The sequence below is a fragment of the Neopsephotus bourkii genome, unplaced genomic scaffold (genome assembly GCF_033783945.1).
Source record: "Neopsephotus bourkii isolate Nb327-2 ecotype Australia unplaced genomic scaffold, CSIRO-AGI_Nbou_v1 NB_1181, whole genome shotgun sequence".
NCBI classification, from domain to species: Eukaryota; Metazoa; Chordata; class Aves; order Psittaciformes; family Psittacidae; genus Neopsephotus; species Neopsephotus bourkii.
Window position 1 is genome coordinate 1,960,766 of NW_026901666.1, and position 14,462 is coordinate 1,975,227.

General features: G+C 39.4%; 1 protein-coding gene across 15 annotated transcripts in view; it reads left to right on the top strand.

Annotated features, from left to right (window-relative positions):
* The window catches only part of MBD5 (methyl-CpG binding domain protein 5), a 161,055-nt gene that overhangs the window by 13,037 nt on the left and 133,556 nt on the right, over nucleotides 1-14,462 (top strand). The window lies entirely within an intron of this gene.

Below are 14,462 nucleotides of genomic sequence, written 5' to 3' on the forward strand. Positions count from 1 at the left end.
TTTGAGATATTAGTCAGTTTCAAAACTGGTTTTGCTTTAGATGTCATCTTGCTCTGTGGTTCTTGAGCTACAGTGTGAGAGAGTTCTGAGCATGCAGACTAAAAAGTGAATGCTAATTTTTTAAAATAGACATTTTAATAGGCTTTTGGCTTTTTTTTCTTTTTGAGTAAATTTATCATTAAGGAGAAATGATAGCAATGCAACAGATAAATTGGAGCAATTCAGGACTTCTCATGCCTGTTTGATTTTGGGCGGTATTTTTCCTCTGCATATTACTGTCCACATCCATGGATTTTTTACTGAGAATTGGCCCCTCTCTTAAGGGACAGAAGTAATAGAATTAGTTAAGGGCCATTTGGCCAAAGGGTTTGTGTCATAATCTGTCAGCTCAACTCTTTCTGGCAGGGCAGTTGGTTATTTAGGCATGTGTATTGTTCCACCTGTGGTGTTCTCTGCTCCTCACTGATGTTTCTTAGATGGATTTTACTTTGTCTTCAGCAGTGAATTAGTAAACAGGACATTGACATCAACATTTAAAAATATATATATACATTAGCTCTCCTCCCAACTCTGTGAATTGGTAATGCTTCTGGAATGTAGACTAGAGAAAGTGGGGTGTGTGCTTATGGAAGAGTGAAGCAGGAAGAGCCAGGTAAGCTGTGCTGGAGCTATCAAGTCTAACAGATCAGTCATGTCCTTGCCAGTTGAGACTTGTCTTAGGCTTGCATGTATTGTAAGCGTAATCCTTTACTCAGATGCCATTCTCACAGAAAATTGCATGTTATTTTAGGCACATGGGATTGCCCTGGTTAGGTACTTGACTGATACTGACCCTCTCTGATAATAAGGGTTAATATCAGTGTATGATAATGTTACAGAATATGCCCATGCGAAGACTTGACACAAGCATAAGCACGTGTGGAGCCTGCTTGTAGAGCCCAGTACCTCAGTGGTGCTGTCTGTAACCCACATGTGTATAGCTGTATCTTGCAGTTGCACTTTATTGTTGCTAACTTTCTGAAGTCGTAACTGCTGTAGCCAGCCTGTGAATTATTATTACACTGTGAAAGATTGTTTGTCTTAAATTCTCTTGCATGAGTGCTTGCCATCACCTTTTTTTAAGCTAAGGTGCTGCTGAATCAATTATGTTCTTAATTTCTGCCTTTGTCTAACCAGTGCCAAACCTGCCAATGTTGGGTGTCCTGCACCTGCTTGGGGCTGAACTGTTGTTGCAGTGGATTACAGACAGAGATTTTAAGAGAACTAGATAGCTTTCCATCAACTCCTTCTGACTTTAAGGGGGCACTGGCTCCTCCCAGGGGGGGAGAGTTGTTATGAGAGGCTGGAGAAATCTTGTTTCTGTAGCTGGCTTCTGGTGGAAGGCAGTTGAAATGAGATGAAATCATACAGATACGAATACTTGAGAGGTTCTGTAAAGAATATCAGTCATATGTGGAACTTTCCTGAGAGTATACCACTTGTCCTTTGCCTAGCTAGGGAAGTGGGAAATACTACAACAGTCTGAAAGCAGGTGAATGTTACCCAGATTGGAGTAGTTTGGGAACCAGACCTTATGTTTTGGGAACCTGTAATTTCTATAGTCCTGGAGACACTCATTAAATAAGTTACATTTGATGCACAGTTTATCAAGCAGTTTACTGTAAAAATGACAGATAGAATGTAAGTATCTTGAGTGATAATCTGGTTTTAGAGAGGATGGTCTTACCTGGGTTAATTGTGCTTGTATCTGTTCATGACATTTCACTTGTGAAGATTACTGCCTGGTACTGTAGGTCTTGGTTAGCCGTACTAGCCCTCTTCCAAAAACAAATACAACAGGGTTGAGTTGGCAGAGTGTACAACTTCACACAGTTGGGAAGACCTACTGTTGATTTATGTAGGCAATGGTAAGCCTGTCCTTTGTGAATAGTGTGACTTTTTTTTTAAGAGGACTGTTCCAGTGTTGTTTCAGAAGACTTTTGCCCACTTCATGCTTACGTGACTACCACAGGGTGCCTGGTGTGGCCATGCTTCAATTACAAACCTAGCTGTTGCAGGATGATGTGTGTTTCATACTTCAAGATAAAAACCTGCTGTCTGAATGCTGTTAAGCCAGTGTGATCTGTGTTGCTGTGTCATGCTGTGCTCTGCACCGCAGAAAGTGTATGTAGAATTGTTTTAATCTGAAGCGGACAGAAGACGCTGCTGTATGCAGGCACATTTCAAATGGGTGTAACTGTCCAAGTGCAGGAGATCTAAAAGGAGAAAACCCAGTGTGGTGGCAAGGAGGATGTGCTGTTCTCTTCCATAGTCTTTGGTGGTTTTATTTTTTTATATTTTTCTGTGCTGTTATTACAAAGAAACAATTAAAATATAAGAAAGCATTAAACTAACAAAAAAATACATGGAAAAGTATTCCAGTTTCTTGACCACTGCTAAGGTCATATTTAGAACAGTGCAGTAAAACAAAAAATTATTTAAAATTTTGCACTTGGAGAAATTCTACAAGGAGTCCAGAATAGTGATTTTTATTATTTTTTTTCCGCACTAAGTCTTCCCCTAGATTTATATATTCTACAGCTTCTCTAGCACAGACAAAAGGGCCTAGATCAATGATATAATCTACCAATTTAGACTTTAGTTTCTATTTTTAAGTAAGTGGTATCTTAATTTTTTGCCATACGGGTTTGGGATCATCTTGTGAAGGAACATTTGTTCTCTGACCATTCTGGATTATAAAGCCAGAATAAATATGGAAGGGAGAGTTTACCAAATTTGTAACATACCAGTCTGAGCAGAACAAAAGGATTCTTTTTATCTCCTAACTGAAAAATACTTGGGTTCTTCCCCACCCCCAACGGAACGAATAAATGAACAAAGAATTCAACTGAACTAAGACACCAGCAGAAGCGGAAAAGGGGAAAAGCCACAACCAGTGAGGGGAGACAAAAAGGAGGGCCATAAATGATTTGTTGTGTGGTACACAGGTTGTTAAAGCTGTTAATGATTGAGCAATTTATTGGGATTACAAAGGGTTAGTAAAGTACTCTGCTCCAGAGTCTTCACCGATTCTGACTGAAATGAGCAAAAGTATATCCAGTAGGATGCTGGACTTGGAGTGTTGTCAGTACAAGTCATTCTCCCTGTTGAAGCTCCCCAGGCTTAGTGAAGCTGTCCAGCATGAGGAGCCCAAACACAGATGGTTTCAGAATCCTTCTTTCTTAATTCAGCGTATGGACATACTTGGACTGAGACATTCTTCCCATGCTAATAACTATATAGCACTATTAAGTTACCAGTGTGATAGAGTTACAAGCAGTGTGGAAGTTTACAGAAATATGCAGTAGTACTTGCTAGACCTGTAAATCTAGTTTAGGGGTTGGGTATTTGGGGGGTTTGTTTTCTAGGGTTTTTTAATAAATGCAAACTTCCTAAAATCAACTGATAGTTACATACTTATTTGCCCTTACTTTGAGTCCACCTTAGTTGCTACAGAGATGATCAGGAAAATAGTGTTATTAATGCATTTGCAGTTAAGGACATCTGGCTTGTTACTTACAAGATCCCTTATAATTTTAATGTTATAAATGGAAAGTTGATTCCTCTATTTTACCACATTGTAATAAAGATTACAGCCACCACTAACTCAGTTGCAGCTCTGGCTGCTTTTCTTCTGGTTGTTCTTTAGGATCACTGACTCACATTCTTGGGTTGTATGCGCATGGTGGTGACCTTAAAGAGGACTCCGAGGAGTGCTGTAACTTGTTTTGTCTTTTGCTATTGCAGTCTGAAATCATGCAGAAACTGATTATGAGCTCTATATTTAGAAATCAAGGAGGAACCTTTCAAACTCCCTGTGGTAGAGATGGGAAGAGAAGGAATATCCAGACTTGTAATTTCCTCACAGAAGACTCTTTAGTTTCTAGAAACATTTCTGGTGTTGATATAAAGCAGCATGATCAGCCTGTACCTGTGTTTTGTGTTTTAGGTAAACACATATTCTCCCAAAGCATCGAAGGCATAGACTCATTTTTACCCTTAATAGCTCTTGGTCAAGTTATGTTCAATGGTTGGCTGTAGAATGAACACTTGGAGTTCAACTCGTTCATATATATCCTGCAAAATCATGAAAAATGTGCATTTAGGCAGTGCTAGTTTTCAGCATTAGAAGACGGGGAGAATAAGGAGCACCCAGGAAAGCTGGAACATCCTGGCTATTGTAGGGATACTGAAACATACTGAGTTGCAACCCCCATTTGTGCAAAATCATAAATCCAAACCACGTGTTTCTACATGATTTCATTTTACTTATTGATATAGGAACTCTAGGGGAAAACATGTCTGTGAGTAAAATGATTGGCATATTCTAAATGGGAATTCAACCATGAACAACGTATCAGGTTAGCACACTTTGCATTAATTAGCAAAATTCATCAGCTGCCAATCAAGCTAGTCTGAGCTACAGCTTTGGCTGCAAGTTTAAGCTTACTGGGGCTAACCTGAGCATAGTAGCTCAGGTGGGGTAACTGTTGGCTGCTCACTGTTGCAGTAATCTGAGCTGACTCTTGCTGTGAAGGTGAGCGATTGCTTGCAAGGAAGCTCCTGACTCTTGGAAATTGTTCCTGCAGCAAACTATGACAGTATTCGATATGTATGGTCTCTGCTCTTGGCATGTCATCTTGCGGGGCTGCTTTTCTCCTTCATGATGTAACATTCAGTATTGTAAATGCAGAGTATAATGATGCAGTGGTGGATCCATCAGTTTAGGATAAATGACACTTCTGGGATTTGAGGGTTTTGGTGTTTGTTTGTTTTTGTTTTGCAGAAGTTTTTTCCCCCCTCATAAGTTGTTCAGAAATGGATGTAAACCCTTGCATTAAAACTTTGTGTACAAAATCCAAGATCAGTATGCCATTTTCCTGTGTAAGTTTAGGTTCATCCATGAACAGGATTTTTGAGAGTTAATATTTCTCCTGTCTCCCAGAAAACACAGAGATCTGCTCCTAAAAACTTACAAATTTTTGCAGCTGTTTTTGGACAGTGGGAAGAAGGGAAAATGCATATGGCTGAATTATCTCTGTCTAGCATTTTAAAATAGCCTTTAGGACTATTCCATGGTACAGTTGTGTTCTGCAAAAGTCATAGTATCCATAGTCATAAATAATTTGTACTTTTTCTGAACTGTGTTCCTTTAGAGCCTGCTTTATTAGTAGTAAGCTTAGAATGAAGCCTTGCATAATGAACTTGGATTTAGTAGTTGACGAGGAGTTGTGTCTTTGAAGCAGCTTTTCTCAATCTATCATCTCTTAAGGAATGTAGTCTTCACATTGTCATAGAATCATAGAATAGTTAGGGTTGGAAAGGACCTTAAGATCATCTAGTTCCATCCCCCCTGCCATAGGCAGGGACACCTCACACTAAACCATCTCACCCAAGGCTCTGTCCAACCTGGCCTTGAGCACTGCCAGGGATGGAGCATTCACAACCTCCCCGGGCAACCTATTCCAGTGCCTCACCACCCTAACAGTAAAAAACTTACTCCTTATATCCAATCTAAACTTCCCTTGTTTAAGTTTTAACCCATTACCCCTTGTCCTATCACTACAGTCCCTAGTGAAGAGTTCTTCCCCATCACCCCTATAGGCCCCCTTCAGATACTGGAAGGCTGCTATGAGGTCTCCACGCAGCCTTCTCTTCTCCAGGCTGAACAGCCCCAACTTTCTCAGCCTGTCTTCATACAGGAGGTGCTCCAGTCCCCTGATCATCCTCGTGGCCCTCCTCTGGACTTGTTCCAACGGTTCATGTCCTTTTGATGTTGAGGACACCAGAACTGCACACAATATTCCAGGTGAGGTCTCACGAGAGCAGAGTAGAGGGGCAGGATCACCTCCTTCAACCTGCTGGTCACGCTCCTTTTGATGCAGCCCAGGATACGGTTGGCTTTCTGGGCTGCAGCACAGACTGAAGCTGGCTCATGTTCATTTTCTCATCAGCCAACACCCCAAGTCCTCCTCCGCAGGGCTGCTCTAAATCTCTTCTCTGCCCAGCCTTTAGCTGTGCCTGGGATTGCTCTGACCCTGGTGTAAGACCTTGCACTTGGCTTGGTTGAACTTCATGAGGTTGGCATCAGCCCACCTCACATGCATGTCAGGGTCCCTTTGGATGGCTTCCCTCCAGGATACAGACAGAGCCATGCAGCCTGGTGTCATGGGCAAACTTGCTGAGGGCGCACTCAATCTCACTGTCCATGTCACTGACAAAGATGTTGAACAAGACCAGACCCAACACAGATCCCTGAGGCACACCACTCATGCATTTGTCTCCAACCAGGTACTGCAGGTACCTCCTTGATCCTTCTCCCCACAGCTGACCTGTATTCCTGGACATACTAAGCCTGTTCCAGAATACAGCCAAAAATATTGGCATACCTCTCTGCTCAGCAGGGAGCAAGGAAGACGCCCCAGGCTGCTGTGGACCTAGAAGATCATGCTGTGTTAGCTGTATCCAGAATGACAGACCTTAGAAGGGTTGCCCATATACCTCCTGGGCTTCCATGATGAAGCTGGAGAGTGTCTGTATTGTCTCAGTCATGGAGGAGATGAACGATAGTATCACATTTTCCGTTTTATGTGTAGATATTTACAGACAGTAGATTACTCATCTCTGCCTTTTTTCTGTAAAGTGCTAGAAGTTTTTCTGACATTAAAGTAGGTTGTCTCAATTTGGATTTTTTTCCTTCTAAAGCAAGCTTTTAACTACAAAGGAAATGTTAGGGAAGTTTTCTTAACTCAGGATACAAGTACAAAATTATGGTTAGGTTTTGCTGTTCAGGAACAGCGAAATAGTTGTATAGAGATTATAAGTGATAGAAAGTAGTTGTTTCCTTTTCTGAGAAAATGCAGAGGGGAATGAATGTCTGATTTCAGATTAGAACTTGAATTACAAACTGCTGAGGATACATGATGGCCGCTAGCCTATAGTAGTATTTATTGCCCAGGACATATATTTGTGTAACTTTCTTTAAGAGACTCTGTGAGACTGAAGTTCACCTACCTATTAGAAGTTTTTGATGTTCCTGATAGAGGATGAACTAGGTTCTTCTGACTTGTGGCACTGTAAATTCATTGGTGAAGAAGGCTTGGGTTTCTGTGTCTGTCAGGCTTTCCTGAGGTGTTTGAAAATACCTCTTTGGGTGCATCTCTGTGAATGCTAATGTTGCAGAAGACATGCCAGTGGGCTATGCTCTGGCTTGATGGGGAATACTGGTAAGGTGTGGGTGCTGCACAGTATCCTGTGTGCATTAGCTTTTCTCCTTGCCATTATGTGCATACAGGTATCACCAGGATACAGCCACCCAAACCCCCTCCCTCCCTTTTCCTAGCAAAGCCTGGATGATACATGGCACAGTGGTTGATAAGTAACTTCACCTGTGACCATTTCAAGTTGTAAAGCAGTGTAATTGCTGTTATTGTAGATATTTAGATCCTGAGAAGACTTTACAGTTACCAGTCCTGCGTTCATTGCTCTATAAAAACAATTTTTCATAAGGAGCCAGCAGTTTGGAAGGGAAACTGTAAGTTTATCTGGAAGATGAGTTTTGTGCCTGAACCTTTCTGAAACTGAAGGTGTGGCAGCTGCTTTTTATTACCTGGTGTGCCTGATTCTTAACCATAGCCGTATTTCTAATTAAAAAAGCTAAAAAGTAGTTACTTGGTAGTGTGCTGTGGTTCCTTGTTAAGGTGGAAACGTGTGGCACTGGGTGAATGACTGCAGACTTCCTGTAAGTACAGCAGATGTTAAGATGAAGTATACATGAGCAGGTTTCTCTTGTTTCTATAAGGAATAAAACTGGAGGATGGATTTTACTGTTGGATAGTTTATTTCCTTTCAGAGGACAAGTTCAAATATGTTAATGAAGTAATCCTCATTGAGTCACCTTCTATATTTTACTAAATACAAAAATTCCTCTGGATTACTTACTCACCCAGAGCTGCCCTTTTAGAATGCTCAAATGAATACTGGAATCGTGCCATTGTTCTTGCATACTGCTACTGCAGGTACTTTTTCAGCCCATGTGGGCAAGGATAGGTGCTGGTTTTACTACGAACCACTTATTTGGAAACAGGCTTGTTCTCCTGATCTGTGTATTGCCAGCTGGTTAACACAGCAGTTCCTTGACAATCTGTCGCACAACTGTAATCTCAGATTTGGACCACATGGAATTTCTTCTGGCTGTTGTCATAATCTCTGGAAGAGGTGCCTCAGGCAGACACAGTTCTTAAGGCTTTGGTGTAGCAGCATGTCAGTCCATTTTGGGGTTTTCCTTAGCAGTATTAAGCTGACAGAACAAGTAAACTGGGAGAGATTTGTCCCAAACTATCAATAATGTCTGTAGGAACACTGAAGTTTGCATTGCACTGATTTTAATTTTCCCTATGTAAAGTTATCAAACTTTAAAGAGAGAAGAGGGCTTCTTCATTCCAAATTACCTTGCCTTCTCTTAGTTGCTTGACTTTCCTGAACCGGAAACTTTAATATTGTACTGATACTTTAAAGAAGGACTTTCTTTAAGGCTTGTGAGTACACAATTCATCAGTAGGATATGGCAGTTACATGTTCTGTGTATGGGATTATTGCTGGGGATGGAAAAGAAGAAAATAAAGAAGCTGCCAGTTACTCTCCGCTTTTGCCAGTGTTTTTGCTAGTTCATGGAGAGTAGAGCCATGTCCTATAAAGAAATAGGAAGAGAAAAGCTCTGATGTGAACCTTTAGATCACCTATTTTCAGCTGAATGTTCAAGTGATTTTGTAAAAAGCAGGCTAGCTTGGAAAAATGTTTACTGGAAGCCCATCTCTGCTAGGCTTTGGCGGGGTCTTTACTTATTCACTGATCATCCAGTTGTTGGGAGAAGCCAGCAACCGGTACTCAGTTGTGGGCCCAGGGGGTATGATTGCAGCGTATTTAGGTATGCTCAAACTAGCTTGGGTACAAAAAGCAGTAAACCTGCAGCAGGAACAGGCTTCAACATGCTCTAGCTGCCTTTTCATTGCTATTTGTACCCAAGCTACTGAGATTAAAACTAGGTCATGGATGTCTGTCTGTCTGCAGTTACACCCTTGTGTCAGCAACATAAGCATACCTGAAGTTTGATTTCTCCTATCCAGCTAGTCCTTCCTCTTCTCCTTCCCCACCCCACCTCAGAGAAGGCAGAGTAAATGTGAGTCTAGAGTGACATCAGAGGAAAAGGCTTTTTGCTACATTGTCTGATAACAGTAGGAATTTATTGCAAGTAGAAAAATTGGTGCTTTGCTTGTTTCAGGAAACTGGAAAATTGGCGTGAATGGGTATGTTCATAAAATAGTCAGTTACAAGCTGTCAATTATGCCATTGTCTTAGCACAGGTAAATTCGTCTGAAAGCCTGAGCCATCTTGTTCCATATGGTCAGGATTGTTATATCCCTGCGTGGACTTCTTGGGTGACTGGATGCAAACCCCAAGCCTGAGAATGCATTTCTCATGTGCACATGTATAATCTATAGTAATTCTAGGCTATGGTAATTATGCCCTGAAAAAAAAAAAAAAAAGGCATTTCTAGGCCAAGATAGCTAAGTTTTACTGAAGTCCATTCATATTCACAGTGGCAAATATCCAGACATCCTTCTTTTTGCCTGCTTCCTTTCCCATCCTCCAATCTGCATGTTTTGGGGTGGGTTTTTTTTTCCTTAAAGAAAATAAACTCTCACTTCCAGATTCAAATGCATTTCTATTTCTGTAAATCTCAAAATAAGCAAATAGGAAGGGAAGACCCTCAGGTAAAAATCATAACCTAAAACCTTACTCTGTCCTATTTGGGGCCTCCATTCCTTATTTGTGTCTTCAGTTTAAAATACATGCCTTTTTTTGCCCTTTTTTTTTTCCCTGCTAAATCTACTTCACAGAGGAAATTGAAGGAATTTTATCTGAGCAGAGGCGTTTTATACCTGTGTGGGGTTTTTTATGTGTATAATTCAGTATAGCTGTAAGAGATGTTTTAAACAGATAGGCATTTTGAAAATGCATAGGTCTTTCAGGAATGCGTAGTTCATGTTGTCATGATAATTCAACTTGCCACAATCCAAAGTTTGGTTTTTTTCTTGTTTTGTTTTTGGTTTTTTTTTTTAGATAATGCAAGCCAGATGGTTTATTATTAGTTTTGTATTTAGGATTTTTTAATGATTTGGACTAATACTGCTGAGGCAGTATGAATTATATAATGATGATTAAGGATTTATTTTTTTACTTCAGTTGTTTTGATTGTTTTTCAGTGTTAGCTGTGGATCAGGTATTATGAAGGCTTGATTATTCTGCATTTCACTATGAAAAAGGTTGCTTTAAAAAGGGGTTCTGATATGCTTTGGAAGAAAGAAGGGTAGTTTATACAAATGCAATAAATAAATAAATCAAGAAAAATGTATGCCGGAACAATACTGCAGGAAATGTGAGACAGCATAAAACCAGCCTTCTTTGCAGAAATATTTCATCAAGTATTCTTGTTCTCTGAGAATAAAAATTCAGATTAATAATTGTGACAGTTGTCAACTTCTAAATATGATCAATTTTATAAGCTCAGTAACAATTTATTTTCTTTGTAGATCATAATTTCAGATAAATATCACTAAAAGGAAACTCTGAGCTGGAGAGACAAAGGCAATTAAATTCTACATTAATTTGTTTACCAGTGCCACAAGGAATGAATCGACTGTAAGTTTTCATAAATTATCTAGGTATGTGCCAATAGAGGAATAATTTTGTAGAACATTGAAATAGTGAAATCTTAATTATTTTCTGTGGCCACATGTCTAATTAAACATTATGTAAATGATACTTTATATGGCAAAAATCATGTTGGCCAAATTGTATTGGGATGCCAAGGCTGTCTTTTATATAGAAAGGCAAAAAATGGGGGGAGGGAAGAAGGGGCAAATGAGTAGAAGCTCTGAGCAGAAGCTCAAAACCAGTACTTGCTTATTTCTTGCTTTCAAATGGTGGAATCTTGTGAGCATAAGCCCTATCCATGAAGGAGTACATACTGGCTTGAAAAGATCAATTTTGAGCTCTTTTGGTTTTAAAGATAACCTTTAAAATATGAGCCAATGCAGTGTAGAAGTTTCCAGGAATACGAACAGAATAAGTGCTTCTGCTTCAGACCTCACTGAATGGAAAAGCAACAGCAGGGGTGAAAGAGAGGGGAAATGCATGGGTTTCTTTTCTTCTTCAAGGCACTGCAGGCAACATGAAGATTAAGACAAACATCTTGATTTTATAATGTTTGGGAAATCTGTGAGAAGGAACAGCAGCTTCACTTCCTCAGCAATTAATGCCTGTGCTTTTTTTAGATTTCATAATTTTTGCTTTTGAGACAGATGACAGAGTTGTAGAAAACCCTGGGTTGGAAGGGACCCATGAGCATCCAGTCCAACTCCTAACTCCATACAGGGCAACTCAAAAATTAAACCATGTTTCTAAGAGTGTTACCAAAACACTTCTTGAATACCAGCAGACTTAGGGCCCTTTTCACTTCCGTGGGGAGCTTGTGCCAGTGCTAAACTGGACCAGATACAAGGTACGAATTGCTAGTGTTGACCATAATGCCTAACCTGGAAGTATTTTGTACACCTGACTCTTCAGATCTTTCATATTCTCTACCGTATCTTTGGCTGAAATGAGCAGCCACTTCCATGTTTTCCATCATTTATAATGAGTTTCTCTTTGTTACCTGAAAAAATACAAAGGTTTTTCCCTCACAGTAGCTGTGTGAGCCAAACAATCTTACTTTGTTCTTTTTTTTTTATTTTTAAACACAAATACAAGATAGCAACAGTGATTAAAGTCTTTTACGGATTTTTTTCACACTGATATGCTTAGGTTCTTATCCTTTGCTGTAATTATTTTATTTTATGATACCTTCAGACCTCCTAATTTGCTTTTTTATCTTCTATAGTTTGTTGGGGATATTTTAATGATTTTAAAGCTGCATCTATTGCTGCATCCTCATAGTGATGAAAGAGTCAAAGAAAAAAATGTGTCATTTGACAAGTGGCAGCTGAGATTAACTTGCTCAAGTCAGTGTCAGAGTTGGGATTGGAAGTCTGTTCCTGCGGTAGTTTCTGAATGCTAGATTATGTTGTTATTTCTGTCCTGAATTATAGTCTAATAAAAGAGATATTAGAAAGTACTATGGTAAGTGTATCCTCTTGCTGTTGCTCATACCTAATTTAATCTTTGAAGAGCAGTATTTATCACCTGTGTCTAGTCACTGTACAGTCATCCTTCATCACTCAGCAATTAAACTCGGGTTTTGGGGGGCATGTATGTAACAACTCCTTATGAAAAGGTACCAATTAAAAAATATATTTAACCAATTGTCATATACCTATTTCCACTTTGCAGTTAGTTACCTTACTGAAGGGATAAATGTTGTCTGTATGCAGTGAGAAGTAAAAAGAGAGGGGGCAAATGTTCTGAGCTCTCTTGAAACTTTCTGTTGATACTCTTAATACCGATATGGGCAGGGAGCATAACCAAGCTACTGTCTTTGTAAGCTATTAGTTAACACTGCATAGATGAGAACTAGAAGATAAAGTGGCAAGAATATGAGCATGTGGCTAGGATAAGCATTTCCAACTTTATTACCAGTAGCAAGCCTCTGTCTATGCTACAGTCAAGTATGAGATTCAGACTCTTTTTAAATCAGTGGTTTATGTGTACTAGAAAGAGGATGTCAGCAGAAAAGATAAATGGGAACTTGAAGTCTAATTTAGTGGGAATTTTGGAACATATTTAGGAGGTAGCAGGATTATACCCATGTTGTTTTGTGAGTTTGATAGGCTCCATTTATGGATGAAATGTGAAAACTACCTTGTCAGAGCTAAAAGGACAAACATGAATTGACCTGATAAAGGTGAGGGTGAATTTTTGTTGACATTCTTTGGTGTTGTGGTTTAAGTCCAGCTGGTAACTCCTAAGAACCATAAACCTGGACTCAACATCATTTTAAATGAAAATGCTAGGCAAGTACATATACTGTAAATATAGTAAAGAAGGACAATTCAAGAGACCTTTTTTTAATGTACAGGATCTAAATCTAGGGAAAAGTATTTCAGAGCAGAGTATGCTATATGTCGTTGTTGCTGTGTTATCTAAATAACATCAGATATCAACATAGTTTGGAAAAAAATTGCTCTCAAACTAAGATTATTTAGTATCTTTAGAAATCAATGATTTAATGACTGCTACCTTACTGGCTTTTTGGATACTGAATTAGACTGCTGCTTTTTATTTTAATATTTTACATATTGGTCTTCTGAGTAAAAGTAAGCTTCTACACAAACAAGTACAACTCAGTTAAAAAAAAGAAAAAATGACATCCAGAGTCTCAAAATATACATCGGTTAATATAGACAGTCAAAAAAAAAAAAAAAACCCAACCTCCTCAGAAAACCTCAAAACCCCCACAAATGTATGTTTTTTTACTTTTTCAGTGGATAGAGAATTGGTAATTTTTTTAATGGACTTTGAGTTTGTCTGACAACTGAATAGCTGTCAGATGAAGGACTTGAATCTCCACAAGTTCGTCTGCTGCCTTTGCAAGCAGAACTAATTGTTACCTTACATTAGATAATAAAACACATCTGCTCTCTAAAAAGAACAAGAAAAGTTTTATGCCCTTTCTTCAAATCTTCAGAGTGAACTCATCTTTTATAAATATGTTGTTATTTGGGTTTCCTCTTCTGTACAGGTATTATACGTGCTTGTCTTGGCACGAGAATAACTTAAAAAAAGTTAAAATGATGTCTGAATGTGCAGTGTCTGCCCCTCACTTAGAAGGCAGTGGATCCCTGTTATTTCTCCAGGACTTTCCTAGGAATAGTGGAGCCTTTAGTTTTCCTTTGGAGAGGTTCTTTCTCTTAGATTCTTCTTGAAAGCCACAGCTGTGTGACCTGCAGCCATGGGGGTGATTGTCAGGCTGCAAACAGCTTTTTTTTTTTTTTTTTTTTTTTTTTAATTTTTTTGTGGCCCTTTTTCGTGTTCCAGTAGGCAAGGGCACATCAGTGGGCACGAGCAGAAAGGGCAGTGTGCAAGAGGAATGGTGTCTCATGGTGTTGGGGGCTCAGAGGAGTTTATGTGAGAAATAACAATACAGATTGCTTCTGTAACTTTTTTTTTTTTTTTCCCTATGTTAGAATCAGAATTGGCATCATTTAGGTTGGAAAAGACCTTTAAGGTCATCAAGTCTGACTGTTAATCTGGCACTGCCAAGTCCACCACTGTACCACATCTACATGTCTTTTAAATCACTTCATGGGTGATGATTCCACCACTACTCTGGGCAGCCTGTTCCAGTGCTTGACAGCCCTTTGTGTGAAGACATTTTTCCTAGTATCCAGTCTAAACTTCCCCTGGTGCTGCTGCAACCACAGGCT